The 19,486-nt window shown below is 40.8% G+C and overlaps 5 non-coding genes across 5 annotated transcripts; all 5 read left to right on the top strand.

Annotated features, from left to right (window-relative positions):
* The first annotated feature begins 10,799 nt into the window (after positions 1 to 10,799).
* Positions 10,800 to 10,871, top strand: TRNAE-CUC (transfer RNA glutamic acid (anticodon CUC)). Its single transcript has one exon. It is a non-coding gene; the product is annotated as a tRNA-Glu (tRNA).
* A 3,275-nt stretch (positions 10,872 to 14,146) lies between these two features.
* On the top strand, positions 14,147 to 14,218 carry TRNAE-CUC (transfer RNA glutamic acid (anticodon CUC)). Its single transcript has one exon. It is a non-coding gene; the product is annotated as a tRNA-Glu (tRNA).
* Positions 14,219 to 15,978: 1,760 nt separating this feature from the next.
* TRNAE-CUC (transfer RNA glutamic acid (anticodon CUC)) lies at positions 15,979 to 16,050 on the top strand. Its single transcript has one exon. It is a non-coding gene; the product is annotated as a tRNA-Glu (tRNA).
* A 527-nt stretch (positions 16,051 to 16,577) lies between these two features.
* TRNAE-CUC (transfer RNA glutamic acid (anticodon CUC)) lies at positions 16,578 to 16,649 on the top strand. Its single transcript has one exon. It is a non-coding gene; the product is annotated as a tRNA-Glu (tRNA).
* A 2,359-nt stretch (positions 16,650 to 19,008) lies between these two features.
* Positions 19,009 to 19,080, top strand: TRNAE-CUC (transfer RNA glutamic acid (anticodon CUC)). Its single transcript has one exon. It is a non-coding gene; the product is annotated as a tRNA-Glu (tRNA).
* The last annotated feature ends 406 nt before the right edge of the window (positions 19,081 to 19,486 follow it).

Raw genomic sequence — 19,486 nt, 5'->3', positions numbered from 1 at the left:
ACAACCATTTTTACTCTCCTTCATTCTAAAACTGATTCCTAGTAGCTCACTCCCTCACATTCCATTGCTTTGGACTTCATTCAGGAAACTTCCTTTTCTTTCATGGAGTGTCAAACTAAACCATCCCTCCCTGGTGGTCTAGTGGCTAGGATTCGGCGCTCTCACCGCCGCGGCACGGGTTCGATTCCCGGTCAGGGAAAGTGAGGTCCTCGGAATATTTTTGCCAAAAACACCAACCTTTCAAAGAAATGATGCGCTTTCAGTTCAGCGCATCATTTCTAATACTTGAGCAACAGTGAGTTGTCAAAACAGACAATGGAAATTGATAACAAAGAGTCAGCTATCTTCCTTTCTTAGTGAATATTTTTCAGTTAGCTACTAAAAGACTTGTGCTCTTGTACAAAAGTATTTTTTTTGACATGGAGTGTCAAACTAAACCATCCCTCCCTGGTGGTCTACTGGCTAGGATTCAGCGCTCTCACCGCAGCGGCCCGGGTTCGATTCCCGGTCAGGGAAAGTGAGGTCCTTGGAATATTTTTGCTAAAAACACCAACCTTTCAAAGAAATGATGCACTTTCAGTTCAGCGCATCATTTCTAATACTTGAGCAACAGTGAGTTGTCAAAACAGACAATGGAAATTGATAACAAAGAGTCAGCTATCTTCCTTTCTTAGTGAATATTTTTTAGTTAGCTACTAAAAGACTTGTGCTCTTGTACAAAAGTATTTTTTTTGACATGGAGTGTCAAACTAAACCATCCCTCCCTGGTGGTCTACTGGCTAGGATTCAGCGCTCTCACGGCCGCGGCCCGGGTTCGATTCCCGGTCAGGGAAAGTGAGGTCCTTGGAATATTTTTGCTAAAAACACCAACCTTTCAAAGAAATGATGCACTTTCAGTTCAGCGCATCATTTCTAATACTTGAGCAACAGTGAGTTGTCAAAACAGACAATGGAAATTGATAACAAAGAGTCAGCTATCTTCCTTTCTTAGTGAATATTTTTAAGTTAGCTACTAAAAGACTTGTGCTCTTGTACAAAAGTATTTTTTTTGACATGGAGTGTCAAACTAAACCATCCCTCCCTGATGGTCTACTGGCTAGGATTCAGCGCTCTCACGGCCTTGGCCCGGGTTCGATTCCCGGTCAGGGAAAGTGAGGTCCTTGGAATATTTTTGCTAAAAACACCAACCTTTCAAAGAAATGATGCACTTTCAGTTCAGCGCATCATTTCTAATACTTGAGCAACAGTGAGTTGTCAAAACAGACAATGGAAATTGATAACAAAGAGTCAGCTATCTTCCTTTCTTAGTGAATATTTTTCAGTTAGCTACTAAAAGACTTGTGCTCTTGTACAAAAGTATTTTTTTCATCAGAACCAATTAGACCATATTTGATATCTGAATCATTAATGTCTTCTTTCTTTAGCACCAGAACAATTTATCATGGAGCCAGGGACTCTCAACGTCTAGCTCCTCAAAATAATTTTTTCGTGCCAGTACTATACATCCATCAGGTAAAGCTGCTGTGTGGTGTAATTTAAGACTGCTATGCACAACCATTTTTACTCTCCTTCCTTCTAAAACTGATTCCTAGTAGCCCACTCCCTCACATTCCATTGCTTTGGACTTCATTCAGGAAACTTCCTTTTCTTTCATGGAGTGTCAAAATAAACCATCCCTCCTGGTGGTCTACTGGCTAGGATTCAGCGCTCTCACCGCCGCGGCCCGGGTTCGATTCCCGGTCAGGGAAAGTGAGGTCCTTGGAATATTTTTGCTAAAAACACCAACCTTTAAAAGAAATGATGCACTTTCAGTTCAGCGCATCATTTCTAATACTTGAGCAACAGTGAGTTGTCAAAACAGACAATGGAAATTGATAACAAAGAGTCAGCTATCTTCCTTTCTTAGTGAATATTTTTCAGTTAGCTACTAAAAGACTTGTGCTCTTGTACAAAAGTATTTTTTTCATCAGAACCAATTAGACAATATTTGATATCTGAGTCATTAATGTCTTCTTTCTTTAACACCAGAACAGTTTATCATGGAGCCAGGGACTCTCAACGTCTAGCTCCTCAAAATAATTTTTTCGTGCCAGTACTATACATCCATCAGGTAAAGCTGCTGTGTGGTGTAATTTAAGACTGCTATGCACAACCATTTTTACTCTCCTTCCTTCTAAAACTGATTCCTAGTAGCCCACTCCCTCACATTCCATTGCTTTGGACTTCATTCAGGAAACTTCCTTTTCTTTCATGGAGTGTCAAAGTAAACCATCCCTCCCTGGTGGTCTAGTGGCTAGGATTCGGCGCTCTCACCGCCGCGGCCCGGGTTCGATTCCCTGTCAGGGAAAGTGAGGTCCTTGGAATATTTTTGCCAAAAACACCAACCTTTCAAAGAAATGATGCACTTTCAGTTCAGCGCATCATTTCTAATACTTGAGCAACAGTGAGTTGTCAAAACAGACAATGGAAATTGATAACAAAGAGTCAGCTATCTTCCTTTCTTAGTGAATATTTTTCAGTTAGCTACTAAAAGACTTGTGCTCTTGTACAAAAGTATTTTTTTCATCAGAACCAATTAGACCATATTTGATATCTGAGTCATTAATGTCTTCTTTCTTTAGCACCAGAACAATTTATCATGGAGCCAGGGACTCTCAACGTCTAGCTCCTCAAAATAATTTTTTCGTGCCAGTACTATACATCCATCAGGTAAAGCTGCTGTGTGGTGTAATTTAAGACTGCTATGCACAACCATTTTTACTCTCCTTCATTCTAAAACTGATTCCTAGTAGCTCACTCCCTCACATTCCATTGCTTTGGACTTCATTCAGGAAACTTCCTTTTCTTTCATGGAGTGTCAAACTAAACCATCCCTCCCTGGTGGTCTAGTGGCTAGGATTCGGCGCTCTCACCGCCGCGGCACGGGTTCGATTCCCGGTCAGGGAAAGTGAGGTCCTTGGAATATTTTTGCTAAAAACACCAACCTTTCAAAGAAATGATGCACTTTCAGTTCAGCGCATCATTTCTAATACTTGAGCAACAGTGAGTTGTCAAAACAGACAATGGAAATTGATAACAAAGAGTCAGCTATCTTCCTTTCTTAGTGAATATTTTTCAGTTAGCTACTAAAAGACTTGTGCTCTTGTACAAAAGTATTTTTTTCATCAGAACCAATTAGACCTTATTTGATATCTGAATCATTAATGTCTTCTTTCTTTAGCACCAGAACAATTTATCATGGAGCCAGGGACTCTCAACGTCTAGCTCCTCAAAATAATTTTTTCGTGCCAGTACTATACATCCATCAGGTAAAGCTGCTGTGTGGTGTAATTTAAGACTGCTATGCACAACCATTTTTACTCTCCTTCCTTCTAAAACTGATTCCTAGTAGCCCACTCCCTCACATTCCATTGCTTTGGACTTCATTCAGGAAACTTCCTTTTCTTTCATGGAGTGTCAAACTAAACCATCCCTCCCAGGTAGTCTAGTGGCTAGGATTCGGCGCTCTCACCGCTGCGGCCTGGGTTCGATTCCTGGTCAGGGAAAGTGAGGTCCTCGGAATATTTTTGCCAAAAACACCAACCTTTCAAAGAAATGATACACTTTCAGTTCAGCGCATCATTTCTAATACTTGAGCAACAGTGAGTTGTCAAAACAGACAATGGAAATTGATAACAAAGAGTCAGCTATCTTCCTTTCTTAGTGAATATTTTTCAGTTAGCTACTAAAAGACTTGTGCTCTTGTACAAAAGTATTTTTTTTGACATGGAGTGTCAAACTAAACCATCCCTCCCTGGTGGTCTACTGGCTAGGATTCGGCGCTCTCACCGCCGCGGCCCGGGTTCGATTCCCGGGCTGGGAAAGTGAGGTCCTTGGAATATTTTTGCCAAAAACACCAACCTTTCAAAGAAATGATGCACTTTCAGTTCAGCGCATCATTTCTAATACTTGAGCAACAGTGAGATGTCAAAACAGACAATGGAAATTGATAACAGAGAGTCAGCTATCTTCCTTTCTTAGTGAATATTTTTCAGTTAGCTACTAAAAGACTTGTGCTCTTGTACAAAAGTATTTTTTTCATGAGAACCAATTAGACCATATTTGATATCTGAGTCATTAATGTCTTCTTTCTTTAGCACCAGAACAATTTATCATGGAGCCAGGGACTCTCAATGTCTAGCTCCTCAAAATAATTTTTTTGTGCCAGTACTATACATCCATCAGGTAAAGCTGCTGTGTGGTGTAATTTAAGACTGCTATGCACAACCATTTTTACTCTCCTTCCTTCTAAAACTGATTCCAAGTAGCCCACTCCCTCACATTCCATTGCTTTGGACTTCATTCAGGAAACTTCCTTTTCTTTCATGGAGTGTCAAGCTAAACCTTCCCTCCCAGGTGGTCTAGTGGCTAGGATTCGGTGCTCTCACCGCCGCGGCCCGGGTTCGATTCCCGGTCAGGGAAAGTGAGGTCCTCGGAATATTTTTGCCAAAAACACCAACCTTTCAAAGAAATGATGCACTTTCAGTTCAGCGCATCATTTCTAATACTTGAGCAACAGTGAGTTGTCAAAACAGACAATGGAAATTGATAACAAAGAGTCAGCTATCTTCCTTTCTTAGTGAATATTTTTCAGTTAGCTACTAAAAGACTTGTGCTCTTGTACAAAAGTATTTTTTTCATCAGAACCAATTAGACCATATTTGATATCTGAGTCATTAATGTCTTCTTTCTTTAGCACCAGAACAATTTATCATGGAGCCAGGGACTCTCAACGTCTAGCTCCTCAAAATAATTTTTTCGTGCCAGTACTATACATCCATCAGGTAAAGCTGCTGTGTGGTGTAATTTAAGACTGCTATGCACAACCATTTTTACTCTCCTTCCTTCTAAAACTGATTCCTAGTAGCCCACTCCCTCACATTCCATTGCTTTGGACTTCATTCAGGAAACTTCCTTTTCTTTCATGGAGTGTCAAACTAAACCGTCCCTCCCTGGTGGTCTAGTGGCTAGGATTCAGCACTCTCACCGCCGCGGCCCGGGTTCGATTCCCGGTCAGGGAAAGTGAGGTCCTCTGAATATTTTTGCCAAAAACACCAACCTTTCAAAGAAATGATGCACTTTCAGTTCAGCGCATCATTTCTAATACTTGAGCAACAGTGAGTTGTCAAAACAGACAATGGGAATTGATAACAAAGAGTCAGCTATCTTCCTTTCTTAGTGAATATTTTTCAGTTAGCTACTAAAAGACTTGTGCTCTTGTACAAAAGTATTTTTTTTGACATGGAGTGTCAAACTAAACCATCCCTCCTGGTGGTCTACTGGCTAGGATTCAGCGCTCTCACCGCCGCGGCCCGGGTTCGATTCCCGGTCAGGGAAAGTGAGGTCCTTGGAATATTTTTGCTAAAAACACCAACCTTTAAAAGAAATGATGCACTTTCAGTTCAGCGCATCATTTCTAATACTTGAGCAACAGTGAGTTGTCAAAACAGACAATGGAAATTGATAACAAAGAGTCAGCTATCTTCCTTTCTTAGTGAATATTTTTCAGTTAGCTACTAAAAGACTTGTGCTCTTGTACAAAAGTATTTTTTTCATCAGAACCAATTAGACCATATTTGATATCTGAGTCATTAATGTCTTCTTTCTTTAACACCAGAACAGTTTATCATGGAGCCAGGGACTCTCAACGTCTAGCTCCTCAAAATAATTTTTTCGTGCCAGTACTATACATCCATCAGGTAAAGCTGCTGTGTGGTGTAATTTAAGACTGCTATGCACAACCATTTTTACTCTCCTTCCTTCTAAAACTGATTCCTAGTAGCCCACTCCCTCACATTCCATTGCTTTGGACTTCATTCAGGAAACTTCCTTTTCTTTCATGGAGTGTCAAAGTAAACCATCCCTCCCTGGTGGTCTAGTGGCTAGGATTCGGCGCTCTCACCGCCGCGGCCCGGGTTCGATTCCCTGTCAGGGAAAGTGAGGTCCTTGGAATATTTTTGCCAAAAACACCAACCTTTCAAAGAAATGATGCACTTTCAGTTCAGCGCATCATTTCTAATACTTGAGCAACAGTGAGTTGTCAAAACAGACAATGGAAATTGATAACAAAGAGTCAGCTATCTTCCTTTCTTAGTGAATATTTTTCAGTTAGCTACTAAAAGACTTGTGCTCTTGTACAAAAGTATTTTTTTCATCAGAACCAATTAGACCATATTTGATATCTGAGTCATTAATGTCTTCTTTCTTTAGCACCAGAACAATTTATCATGGAGCCAGGGACTCTCAACGTCTAGCTCCTCAAAATAATTTTTTCGTGCCAGTACTATACATCCATCAGGTAAAGCTGCTGTGTGGTGTAATTTAAGACTGCTATGCACAACCATTTTTACTCTCCTTCATTCTAAAACTGATTCCTAGTAGCTCACTCCCTCACATTCCATTGCTTTGGACTTCATTCAGGAAACTTCCTTTTCTTTCATGGAGTGTCAAACTAAACCATCCCTCCCTGGTGGTCTAGTGGCTAGGATTCGGCGCTCTCACCGCCGCGGCACGGGTTCGATTCCCGGTCAGGGAAAGTGAGGTCCTCGGAATATTTTTGCCAAAAACACCAACCTTTCAAAGAAATGATGCGCTTTCAGTTCAGCGCATCATTTCTAATACTTGAGCAACAGTGAGTTGTCAAAACAGACAATGGAAATTGATAACAAAGAGTCAGCTATCTTCCTTTCTTAGTGAATATTTTTCAGTTAGCTACTAAAAGACTTGTGCTCTTGTACAAAAGTATTTTTTTTGACATGGAGTGTCAAACTAAACCATCCCTCCCTGGTGGTCTACTGGCTAGGATTCAGCGCTCTCACCGCAGCGGCCCGGGTTCGATTCCCGGTCAGGGAAAGTGAGGTCCTTGGAATATTTTTGCTAAAAACACCAACCTTTCAAAGAAATGATGCACTTTCAGTTCAGCGCATCATTTCTAATACTTGAGCAACAGTGAGTTGTCAAAACAGACAATGGAAATTGATAACAAAGAGTCAGCTATCTTCCTTTCTTAGTGAATATTTTTTAGTTAGCTACTAAAAGACTTGTGCTCTTGTACAAAAGTATTTTTTTTGACATGGAGTGTCAAACTAAACCATCCCTCCCTGGTGGTCTACTGGCTAGGATTCAGCGCTCTCACGGCCGCGGCCCGGGTTCGATTCCCGGTCAGGGAAAGTGAGGTCCTTGGAATATTTTTGCTAAAAACACCAACCTTTCAAAGAAATGATGCACTTTCAGTTCAGCGCATCATTTCTAATACTTGAGCAACAGTGAGTTGTCAAAACAGACAATGGAAATTGATAACAAAGAGTCAGCTATCTTCCTTTCTTAGTGAATATTTTTAAGTTAGCTACTAAAAGACTTGTGCTCTTGTACAAAAGTATTTTTTTTGACATGGAGTGTCAAACTAAACCATCCCTCCCTGGTGGTCTACTGGCTAGGATTCAGCGCTCTCACGGCCTTGGCCCGGGTTCGATTCCCGGTCAGGGAAAGTGAGGTCCTTGGAATATTTTTGCTAAAAACACCAACCTTTCAAAGAAATGATGCACTTTCAGTTCAGCGCATCATTTCTAATACTTGAGCAACAGTGAGTTGTCAAAACAGACAATGGAAATTGATAACAAAGAGTCAGCTATCTTCCTTTCTTAGTGAATATTTTTCAGTTAGCTACTAAAAGACTTGTGCTCTTGTACAAAAGTATTTTTTTCATCAGAACCAATTAGACCATATTTGATATCTGAATCATTAATGTCTTCTTTCTTTAGCACCAGAACAATTTATCATGGAGCCAGGGACTCTCAACGTCTAGCTCCTCAAAATAATTTTTTCGTGCCAGTACTATACATCCATCAGGTAAAGCTGCTGTGTGGTGTAATTTAAGACTGCTATGCACAACCATTTTTACTCTCCTTCCTTCTAAAACTGATTCCTAGTAGCCCACTCCCTCACATTCCATTGCTTTGGACTTCATTCAGGAAACTTCCTTTTCTTTCATGGAGTGTCAAAATAAACCATCCCTCCTGGTGGTCTACTGGCTAGGATTCAGCGCTCTCACCGCCGCGGCCCGGGTTCGATTCCCGGTCAGGGAAAGTGAGGTCCTTGGAATATTTTTGCTAAAAACACCAACCTTTAAAAGAAATGATGCACTTTCAGTTCAGCGCATCATTTCTAATACTTGAGCAACAGTGAGTTGTCAAAACAGACAATGGAAATTGATAACAAAGAGTCAGCTATCTTCCTTTCTTAGTGAATATTTTTCAGTTAGCTACTAAAAGACTTGTGCTCTTGTACAAAAGTATTTTTTTCATCAGAACCAATTAGACAATATTTGATATCTGAGTCATTAATGTCTTCTTTCTTTAACACCAGAACAGTTTATCATGGAGCCAGGGACTCTCAACGTCTAGCTCCTCAAAATAATTTTTTCGTGCCAGTACTATACATCCATCAGGTAAAGCTGCTGTGTGGTGTAATTTAAGACTGCTATGCACAACCATTTTTACTCTCCTTCCTTCTAAAACTGATTCCTAGTAGCCCACTCCCTCACATTCCATTGCTTTGGACTTCATTCAGGAAACTTCCTTTTCTTTCATGGAGTGTCAAAGTAAACCATCCCTCCCTGGTGGTCTAGTGGCTAGGATTCGGCGCTCTCACCGCCGCGGCCCGGGTTCGATTCCCTGTCAGGGAAAGTGAGGTCCTTGGAATATTTTTGCCAAAAACACCAACCTTTCAAAGAAATGATGCACTTTCAGTTCAGCGCATCATTTCTAATACTTGAGCAACAGTGAGTTGTCAAAACAGACAATGGAAATTGATAACAAAGAGTCAGCTATCTTCCTTTCTTAGTGAATATTTTTCAGTTAGCTACTAAAAGACTTGTGCTCTTGTACAAAAGTATTTTTTTCATCAGAACCAATTAGACCATATTTGATATCTGAGTCATTAATGTCTTCTTTCTTTAGCACCAGAACAATTTATCATGGAGCCAGGGACTCTCAACGTCTAGCTCCTCAAAATAATTTTTTCGTGCCAGTACTATACATCCATCAGGTAAAGCTGCTGTGTGGTGTAATTTAAGACTGCTATGCACAACCATTTTTACTCTCCTTCATTCTAAAACTGATTCCTAGTAGCTCACTCCCTCACATTCCATTGCTTTGGACTTCATTCAGGAAACTTCCTTTTCTTTCATGGAGTGTCAAACTAAACCATCCCTCCCTGGTGGTCTAGTGGCTAGGATTCGGCGCTCTCACCGCCGCGGCACGGGTTCGATTCCCGGTCAGGGAAAGTGAGGTCCTCGGAATATTTTTGCCAAAAACACCAACCTTTCAAAGAAATGATGCGCTTTCAGTTCAGCGCATCATTTCTAATACTTGAGCAACAGTGAGTTGTCAAAACAGACAATGGAAATTGATAACAAAGAGTCAGCTATCTTCCTTTCTTAGTGAATATTTTTCAGTTAGCTACTAAAAGACTTGTGCTCTTGTACAAAAGTATTTTTTTTGACATGGAGTGTCAAACTAAACCATCCCTCCCTGGTGGTCTACTGGCTAGGATTCAGCGCTCTCACCGCAGCGGCCCGGGTTCGATTCCCGGTCAGGGAAAGTGAGGTCCTTGGAATATTTTTGCTAAAAACACCAACCTTTCAAAGAAATGATGCACTTTCAGTTCAGCGCATCATTTCTAATACTTGAGCAACAGTGAGTTGTCAAAACAGACAATGGAAATTGATAACAAAGAGTCAGCTATCTTCCTTTCTTAGTGAATATTTTTTAGTTAGCTACTAAAAGACTTGTGCTCTTGTACAAAAGTATTTTTTTTGACATGGAGTGTCAAACTAAACCATCCCTCCCTGGTGGTCTACTGGCTAGGATTCAGCGCTCTCACGGCCGCGGCCCGGGTTCGATTCCCGGTCAGGGAAAGTGAGGTCCTTGGAATATTTTTGCTAAAAACACCAACCTTTCAAAGAAATGATGCACTTTCAGTTCAGCGCATCATTTCTAATACTTGAGCAACAGTGAGTTGTCAAAACAGACAATGGAAATTGATAACAAAGAGTCAGCTATCTTCCTTTCTTAGTGAATATTTTTAAGTTAGCTACTAAAAGACTTGTGCTCTTGTACAAAAGTATTTTTTTTGACATGGAGTGTCAAACTAAACCATCCCTCCCTGGTGGTCTACTGGCTAGGATTCAGCGCTCTCACGGCCTTGGCCCGGGTTCGATTCCCGGTCAGGGAAAGTGAGGTCCTTGGAATATTTTTGCTAAAAACACCAACCTTTCAAAGAAATGATGCACTTTCAGTTCAGCGCATCATTTCTAATACTTGAGCAACAGTGAGTTGTCAAAACAGACAATGGAAATTGATAACAAAGAGTCAGCTATCTTCCTTTCTTAGTGAATATTTTTCAGTTAGCTACTAAAAGACTTGTGCTCTTGTACAAAAGTATTTTTTTCATCAGAACCAATTAGACCATATTTGATATCTGAATCATTAATGTCTTCTTTCTTTAGCACCAGAACAATTTATCATGGAGCCAGGGACTCTCAACGTCTAGCTCCTCAAAATAATTTTTTCGTGCCAGTACTATACATCCATCAGGTAAAGCTGCTGTGTGGTGTAATTTAAGACTGCTATGCACAACCATTTTTACTCTCCTTCCTTCTAAAACTGATTCCTAGTAGCCCACTCCCTCACATTCCATTGCTTTGGACTTCATTCAGGAAACTTCCTTTTCTTTCATGGAGTGTCAAAATAAACCATCCCTCCTTGGTGGTCTAGTGGCTAGGATTCGGCGCTCTCACCGCCGCGGCCCGGGTTCGATTCCCGGTCAGGGAAAGTGAGGTCCTCAGAATATTTTTGCCAAAAACACCAACCTTTCAAAGAAATGATGCACTTTCAGTTCAGCGCATCATTTCTAATACTTGAGCAACAGTGAGATGTCAAAACAGACAATGGAAATTGATAACAAAGAGTCAGCTATCTTCCTTTCTTAGTGAATATTTTTCAGTTAGCTACTAAAAGACTTGTGCTCTTGTACAAAAGTATTTTTTTTGACATGGAGTGTCAAACTAAACCATCCCTCCCTGGTGGTCTACTGGCTAGGATTCGGCGCTCTCACCGCCGCGGCCCGGGTTCGATTCCCGGGCTGGGAAAGGGAGGTCCTTGGAATATTTTTGCCAAAAACACCAACCTTTCAAAGAAATGATGCACTTTCAGTTCAGCGCATCATTTCTAATACTTGAGCAACAGTGAGATGTCAAAACAGACAATGGAAATTGATAACAGAGAGTCAGCTATCTTCCTTTCTTAGTGAATATTTTTCAGTTAGCTACTAAAAGACTTGTGCTCTTGTACAAAAGTATTTTTTTCATGAGAACCAATTAGACCATATTTGATATCTGAGTCATTAATGTCTTCTTTCTTTAGCACCAGAACAATTTATCATGGAGCCAGGGACTCTCAATGTCTAGCTCCTCAAAATAATTTTTTTGTGCCAGTACTATACATCCATCAGGTAAAGCTGCTGTGTGGTGTAATTTAAGACTGCTATGCACAACCATTTTTACTCTCCTTCCTTCTAAAACTGATTCCAAGTAGCCCACTCCCTCACATTCCATTGCTTTGGACTTCATTCAGGAAACTTCCTTTTCTTTCATGGAGTGTCAAGCTAAACCTTCCCTCCCAGGTGGTCTAGTGGCTAGGATTCGGTGCTCTCACCGCCGCGGCCCGGGTTCGATTCCCGGTCAGGGAAAGTGAGGTCCTCGGAATATTTTTGCCAAAAACACCAACCTTTCAAAGAAATGATACACTTTCAGTTCAGCGCATCATTTCTAATACTTGAGCAACAGTGAGTTGTCAAAACAGACAATGGAAATTGATAACAAAGAGTCAGCTATCTTCCTTTCTTAGTGAATATTTTTCAGTTAGCTACTAAAAGACTTGTGCTCTTGTACAAAAGTATTTTTTTTGACATGGAGTGTCAAACTAAACCATCCCTCCCTGGTGGTCTACTGGCTAGGATTCGGCGCTCTCACCGCCGCGGCCCGGGTTCGATTCCCGGGCTGGGAAAGGGAGGTCCTTGGAATATTTTTGCCAAAAACACCAACCTTTCAAAGAAATGATGCACTTTCAGTTCAGCGCATCATTTCTAATACTTGAGCAACAGTGAGATGTCAAAACAGACAATGGAAATTGATAACAGAGAGTCAGCTATCTTCCTTTCTTAGTGAATATTTTTCAGTTAGCTACTAAAAGACTTGTGCTCTTGTACAAAAGTATTTTTTTCATGAGAACCAATTAGACCATATTTGATATCTGAGTCATTAATGTCTTCTTTCTTTAGCACCAGAACAATTTATCATGGAGCCAGGGACTCTCAATGTCTAGCTCCTCAAAATAATTTTTTTGTGCCAGTACTATACATCCATCAGGTAAAGCTGCTGTGTGGTGTAATTTAAGACTGCTATGCACAACCATTTTTACTCTCCTTCCTTCTAAAACTGATTCCAAGTAGCCCACTCCCTCACATTCCATTGCTTTGGACTTCATTCAGGAAACTTCCTTTTCTTTCATGGAGTGTCAAGCTAAACCTTCCCTCCCAGGTGGTCTAGTGGCTAGGATTCGGTGCTCTCACCGCCGCGGCCCGGGTTCGATTCCCGGTCAGGGAAAGTGAGGTCCTCGGAATATTTTTGCCAAAAACACCAACCTTTCAAAGAAATGATGCACTTTCAGTTCAGCGCATCATTTCTAATACTTGAGCAACAGTGAGTTGTCAAAACAGACAATGGAAATTGATAACAAAGAGTCAGCTATCTTCCTTTCTTAGTGAATATTTTTCAGTTAGCTACTAAAAGACTTGTGCTCTTGTACAAAAGTATTTTTTTCATCAGAACCAATTAGACCATATTTGATATCTGAGTCATTAATGTCTTCTTTCTTTAGCACCAGAACAATTTATCATGGAGCCAGGGACTCTCAACGTCTAGCTCCTCAAAATAATTTTTTCGTGCCAGTACTATACATCCATCAGGTAAAGCTGCTGTGTGGTGTAATTTAAGACTGCTATGCACAACCATTTTTACTCTCCTTCCTTCTAAAACTGATTCCTAGTAGCCCACTCCCTCACATTCCATTGCTTTGGACTTCATTCAGGAAACTTCCTTTTCTTTCATGGAGTGTCAAACTAAACCATCCCTCCCTGGTGGTCTAGTGGCTAGGATTCAGCGCTCTCACCGCCGCGGCCCGGGTTCTATTCCCGGTCAGGGAAAGTGAGGTCCTCTGAATATTTTTGCCAAAAACACCAACCTTTCAAAGAAATGATGCACTTTCAGTTCAGCGCATCATTTCTAATACTTGAGCAACAGTGAGTTGTCAAAACAGACAATGGAAATTGATAACAAAGAGTCAGCTATCTTCCTTTCTTAGTGAATATTTTTCAGTTAGCTACTAAAAGACTTGTGCTCTTGTACAAAAGTATTTTTTTTGACATGGAGTGTCAAACTAAACCATCCCTCCCTGGTGGTCTACTGGCTAGGATTCAGCGCTCTCACCGCCGCGGCCCGGGTTCGATTCCCGGTCAGGGAAAGTGAGGTCCTTGGAATATTTTTGCTAAAAACACCAACCTTTCAAAGAAATGATGCACTTTCAGTTCAGCGCATCATTTCTAATACTTGAGCAACAGTGAGTTGTCAAAACAGACAATGGAAATTGATAACAAAGAGTCAGCTATCTTCCTTTCTTAGTGAATATTTTTCAGTTAGCTACTAAAAGACTTGTGCTCTTGTACAAAAGTATTTTTTTCATCAGAACCAATTAGACCATATTTGATATCTGAGTCATTAATGTCTTCTTTCTTTAGCACCAGAACAGTTTATCATGGAGCCAGGGACTCTCAACGTCTAGCTCCTCAAAATAATTTTTTCGTGCCAGTACTATACATCCATCAGGTAAAACTGCTGTGTGGTGTAATTTAAGACTGCTATGCACAACCATTTTTACTCTCCTTCCTTCTAAAACTGATTCCTAGTAGCCCACTCCCTCACATTCCATTGCTTTGGACTTCATTCAGGAAACTTCCTTTTCTTTCATGGAGTGTCAAAGTAAACAATCCCTCCCTGGTGGTCTAGTGGCTAGGATTCGGCGCTCTCACCGCCGTGGCCCGGGTTCGATTCCCTGTCAGGGAAAGTGAGGTCCTCGGAATATTTTTGCCAAAAACACCAACCTTTCAAAGAAATGATGCACTTTCAGTTCAGCGCATCATTTCTAATACTTGAGCAACAGTGAGTTGTCAAAACAGACAATGGAAATTGATAACAAAGAGTCAGCTATCTTCCTTTCTTAGTGAATATTTTTCAGTTAGCTACTAAAAGACTTGTGCTCTTGTACAAAAGTATTTTTTTCATCAGAACCAATTAGACCATATTTGATATCTGAGTCATTAATGTCTTCTTTCTTTAGCACCAGAACAATTTATCATGGAGCCAGGGACTCTCAACGTCTAGCTCCTCAAAATAATTTTTTCGTGCCAGTACTATACATCCATCAGGTAAAGCTGCTGTGTGGTGTAATTTAAGACTGCTATGCACAACCATTTTTACTCTCCTTCATTCTAAAACTGATTCCTAGTAGCTCACTCCCTCACATTCCATTGCTTTGGACTTCATTCAGGAAACTTCCTTTTCTTTCATGGAGTGTCAAACTAAACCATCCCTCCCTGGTGGTCTAGTGGCTAGGATTCGGCGCTCTCACCGCCGCGGCACGGGTTCGATTCCCGGTCAGGGAAAGTGAGGTCCTCGGAATATTTTTGCCAAAAACACCAACCTTTCAAAGAAATGATGCGCTTTCAGTTCAGCGCATCATTTCTAATACTTGAGCAACAGTGAGTTGTCAAAACAGACAATGGAAATTGATAACAAAGAGTCAGCTATCTTCCTTTCTTAGTGAATATTTTTCAGTTAGCTACTAAAAGACTTGTGCTCTTGTACAAAAGTATTTTTTTTGACATGGAGTGTCAAACTAAACCATCCCTCCCTGGTGGTCTACTGGCTAGGATTCAGCGCTCTCACCGCCGCGGCCCGGGTTCGATTCCCGTTCAGGGAAAGTGAGGTCCTTGGAATATTTTTGCTAAAAACACCAACCTTTCAAAGAAATGATGCACTTTCAGTTCAGCGCATCATTTCTAATACTTGAGCAACAGTGAGTTGTCAAAACAGACAATGGAAATTGATAACAAAGAGTCAGCTATCTTCCTTTCTTAGTGAATATTTTTTAGTTAGCTACTAAAAGACTTGTGCTCTTGTACAAAAGTATTTTTTTTGACATGGAGTGTCAAACTAAACCATCCCTCCCTGGTGGTCTACTGGCTAGGATTCAGCGCTCTCACGGCCTTGGCCCGGGTTCGATTCCCGGTCAGGGAAAGTGAGGTCCTTGGAATATTTTTGCTAAAAACACCAACCTTTCAAAGAAATGATGCACTTTCAGTTCAGCGCATCATTTCTAATACTTGAGCAACAGTGAGTTGTCAAAACAGACAATGGAAATTGATAACAAAGAGTCAGCTATCTTCCTTTCTTAGTGAATATTTTTCAGTTAGCTACTAAAAGACTTGTGCTCTTGTACAAAAGTATTTTTTTCATCAGAACCAATTAGACCATATTTGATATCTGAATCATTAATGTCTTCTTTCTTTAGCACCAGAACAATTTATCATGGAGCCAGGGACTCTCAACGTCTAGCTCCTCAAAATAATTTTTTCGTGCCAGTACTATACATCCATCAGGTAAAGCTGCTGTGTGGTGTAATTTAAGACTGCTATGCACAACCATTTTTACTCTCCTTCCTTCTAAAACTGATTCCTAGTAGCCCACTCCCTCACATTCCATTGCTTTGGACTTCATTCAGGAAACTTCCTTTTCTTTCATGGAGTGTCAAAATAAACCATCCCTCCTTGGTGGTCTAGTGGCTAGGATTCGGCGCTCTCACCGCCGCGGCCCGGGTTTGATCCCCGGTCAGGGAAAGTGAGGTCCTCAGAATATTTTTGCCAAAAACACCAACCTTTCAAAGAAATGATGCACTTTCAGTTCAGCGCATCATTTCTAATACTTGAGCAACAGTGAGATGTCAAAACAGACAATGGAAATTGATAACAAAGAGTCAGCTATCTTCCTTTCTTAGTGAATATTTTTCAGTTAGCTACTAAAAGACTTGTGCTCTTGTACAAAAGTATTTTTTTCATCAGAACCAATTAGACCATATTTGATATCTGAATCATTAATGTCTTCTTTCTTTAGCACCAGAACAATTTATCATGGAGCCAGGGACTCTCAACGTCTAGCTCCTCAAAATAATTTTTTCGTGCCAGTACTATACATCCATCAGGTAAAGCTGCTGTGTGGTGTAATTTAAGACTGCTATGCACAACCATTTTTACTCTCCTTCCTTCTAAAACTGATTCCTAGTAGCCCACTCCCTCACATTCCATTGCTTTGGACTTCATTCAGGAAACTTCCTTTTCTTTCATGGAGTGTCAAAGTAAACCATCCCTCCCTGGTGGTCTAGTGGCTAGGATTCGGCGCTCTCACCGCCGCGGCCCGGGTTCGATTCCCGGTCAGGGAAAGTGAGGTCCTCGGAATATTTTTGCCAAAAACACCAACCTTTCAAAGAAATGATGCACTTTCAGTTCAGCGCATCATTTCTAATACTTGAGCAACAGTGAGATGTCAAAACAGACAATGGAAATTGATAACAAAGAGTCAGCTATCTTCCTTTCTTAGTGAATATTTTTCAGTTAGCTACTAAAAGACTTGTGCTCTTGTACAAAAGTATTTTTTTCATCAGAACCAATTAGACCATATTTGATATCTGAATCATTAATGTCTTCTTTCTTTAGCACCAGAACAATTTATCATGGAGCCAGGGACTCTCAACGTCTAGCTCCTCAAAATAATTTTTTCGTGCCAGTACTATACATCCATCAGGTAAAGCTGCTGTGTGGTGTAATTTAAGACTGCTATGCACAACCATTTTTACTCTCCTTCCTTCTAAAACTGATTCCTAGTAGCCCACTCCCTCACATTCCATTGCTTTGGACTTCATTCAGGAAACTTCCTTTTCTTTCATGGAGTGTCAAAGTAAACCATCCCTCCCTGGTGGTCTAGTGGCTAGGATTCGGCGCTCTCACCGCCGCGGCACGGGTTCGATTCCCTGTCAGGGAAAGTGAGGTCCTCGGAATATTTTTGCCAAAAACACCAACCTTTCAAAGAAATGATGCGCTTTCAGTTCAGCGCATCATTTCTGATACTTGAGCAACAGTGAGTTGTCAAAACAGACAATGGAAATTGATAACAAAGAGTCAGCTATCTTCCTTTCTTAGTGAATATTTTTCAGTTAGCTACTAAAAGACTTGTGCTCTTGTACAAAAGTATTTTTTTTGACATGGAGTGTCAAACTAAACCATCCCTCCCTGGTGGTCTACTGGCTAGGATTCAGCGCTTTCACCGCCGCGGCCCGGGTTCGATTCCCGGTCAGGGAAAGTGAGGTCCTTGGAATATTTTTGCTAAAAACACCAACCTTTCAAAGAAATGATGCACTTTCAGTTCAGCGCATCATTTCTAATACTTGAGCAACAGTGAGTTGTCAAAACAGACAATGGAAATTGATAACAAAGAGTCAGCTATCTTCCTTTCTTAGTGAATATTTTTCAGTTAGCTACTAAAAGACTTGTGCTCTTGTACAAAAGTATTTTTTTCATCAGAACCAATTAAACCTTATTTGATATCTGAATCATTAATGTCTTCTTTCTTTAGCACCAGAACAATTTATCATGGAGCCAGGGACTCTCAACGTCTAGCTCCTCAAAATAATTTTTTCGTGCCATTACTATACATCCATCAGGTAAAGCTGCTGTGTGGTGTAATTTAAGACTGCTATGCACAACCATTTTTACTCTCCTTCCTTCTGAAACTGATTCCTAGTAGCCCACTCCCTCACATTCCATTGCTTTGGACTTCATTCAGGAAACTTCCTTTTCTTTCATGGAGTGTCAAACTAAACCATCCCTCCCAGGTGGTCTAGTGTCTAGGATTCGGCGCTCTCACCGCTGCGGCCTGGGTTCGATTCCTGGTCAGGCAAAGTGAGGTCCTCGGAATATTTTTGCCAAAAACACCAACCTTTCAAAGAAATGATGCACTTTCAGTTCAGCGCATCATTTCTAATACTTGAGCAACAGTGAGTTGTCAAAACAGACAATGGAAATTGATAACAAAGAGTCAGCTATCTTCCTTTCTTAGTGAATATTTTTCAGTTAGCTACTAAAAGACTTGTGCTCTTGTACAAAAGTATTTTTTTTGACATGGAGTGTCAAACTAAACCATCCCTCCCTGGTGGTCTACTGGCTAGGATTCGGCGCTCTCACCGCCGCTGCCCGGGTTCGATTCCCGGGCTGGGAAAGTGAGGTCCTTGGAATATTTTTGCCAAAAACACCAACCTTTCAAAGAAATGATGCACTTTCAGTTCAGCGCATCATTTCTAATACTTGAGCAACAGTGAGATGTCAAAACAGACAATGGAAATTGATAACAGAGAGTCAGCTATCTTCCTTTCTTAGTGAATATTTTTCAGTTAGCTACTAAAAGACTTGTGCTCTTGTACAAAAGTATTTTTTTCATCAGAACCAATTAGACCATATTTGATATCTGAGTCATTAATGTCTTCTTTCTTTAGCACCAGAACAATTTATCATGGAGCCAGGGACTCTCAACGTCTAGCTCCTCAAAATAATTTTTTCGTGCCAGTACTATACATCCATCAGGTAAAGCTGCTGTGTGGTGTAATTTAAGACTGCTATGCACAACCATTTTTACTCTCCTTCATTCTAAAACTGATTCCTAGTAGCCCACTCCCTCACATTCCATTGCTTTGGACTTCATTCAGGAAACTTCCTTTTCTTTCATGGAGTGTCAAACTAAACCATCCATCCCTGGTCGTCTAGTGGCTAGGATTCGGCGCTCTCACCGCCGCGGCCCGGGTTCGATTCCCGGTCAGGGAAAGTGTGGTCCTCGGAATATTTTTGCCAAAAACACCAACCTTTCAAAGAAATGATGCACTTTCAGTTCAGCGCATCATTTCTAATACTTGAGCAACAGTGAGTTGTCAAAACAGACAATGGAAATTGATAACAAAGAGTCAGCTATCTTCCTTTCTTAGTGAATATTTTTAAGTTAGCTACTAAAAGACTTGTGCTCTTGTACAAAAGTATTTTTTTTGACATGGAGTGTCAAACTAAACCATCCCTCCCTGGTGGTCTACTGGCTAGGATTCAGCGCTCTCACCGCCGCGGCCCGGGTTCGATTCCCGGTCAGGGAAAGTGAGGTCCTTGGAATATTTTTGCTAAAAACACCAACCTTTCAAAGAAATGATGCACTTTCAGTTCAGCGCATCATTTCTAATACTTG

Source organism: Taudactylus pleione, unplaced genomic scaffold (assembly GCF_031769625.1).
Source record: "Taudactylus pleione unplaced genomic scaffold, aTauple2 ptg001386l, whole genome shotgun sequence".
NCBI lineage: Eukaryota > Metazoa > Chordata > Amphibia > Anura > Myobatrachidae > Taudactylus > Taudactylus pleione.
The sequence above is the reverse complement of the archived record's forward strand: the minus strand, read 5'-3'. Positions and strand labels throughout refer to the sequence as shown.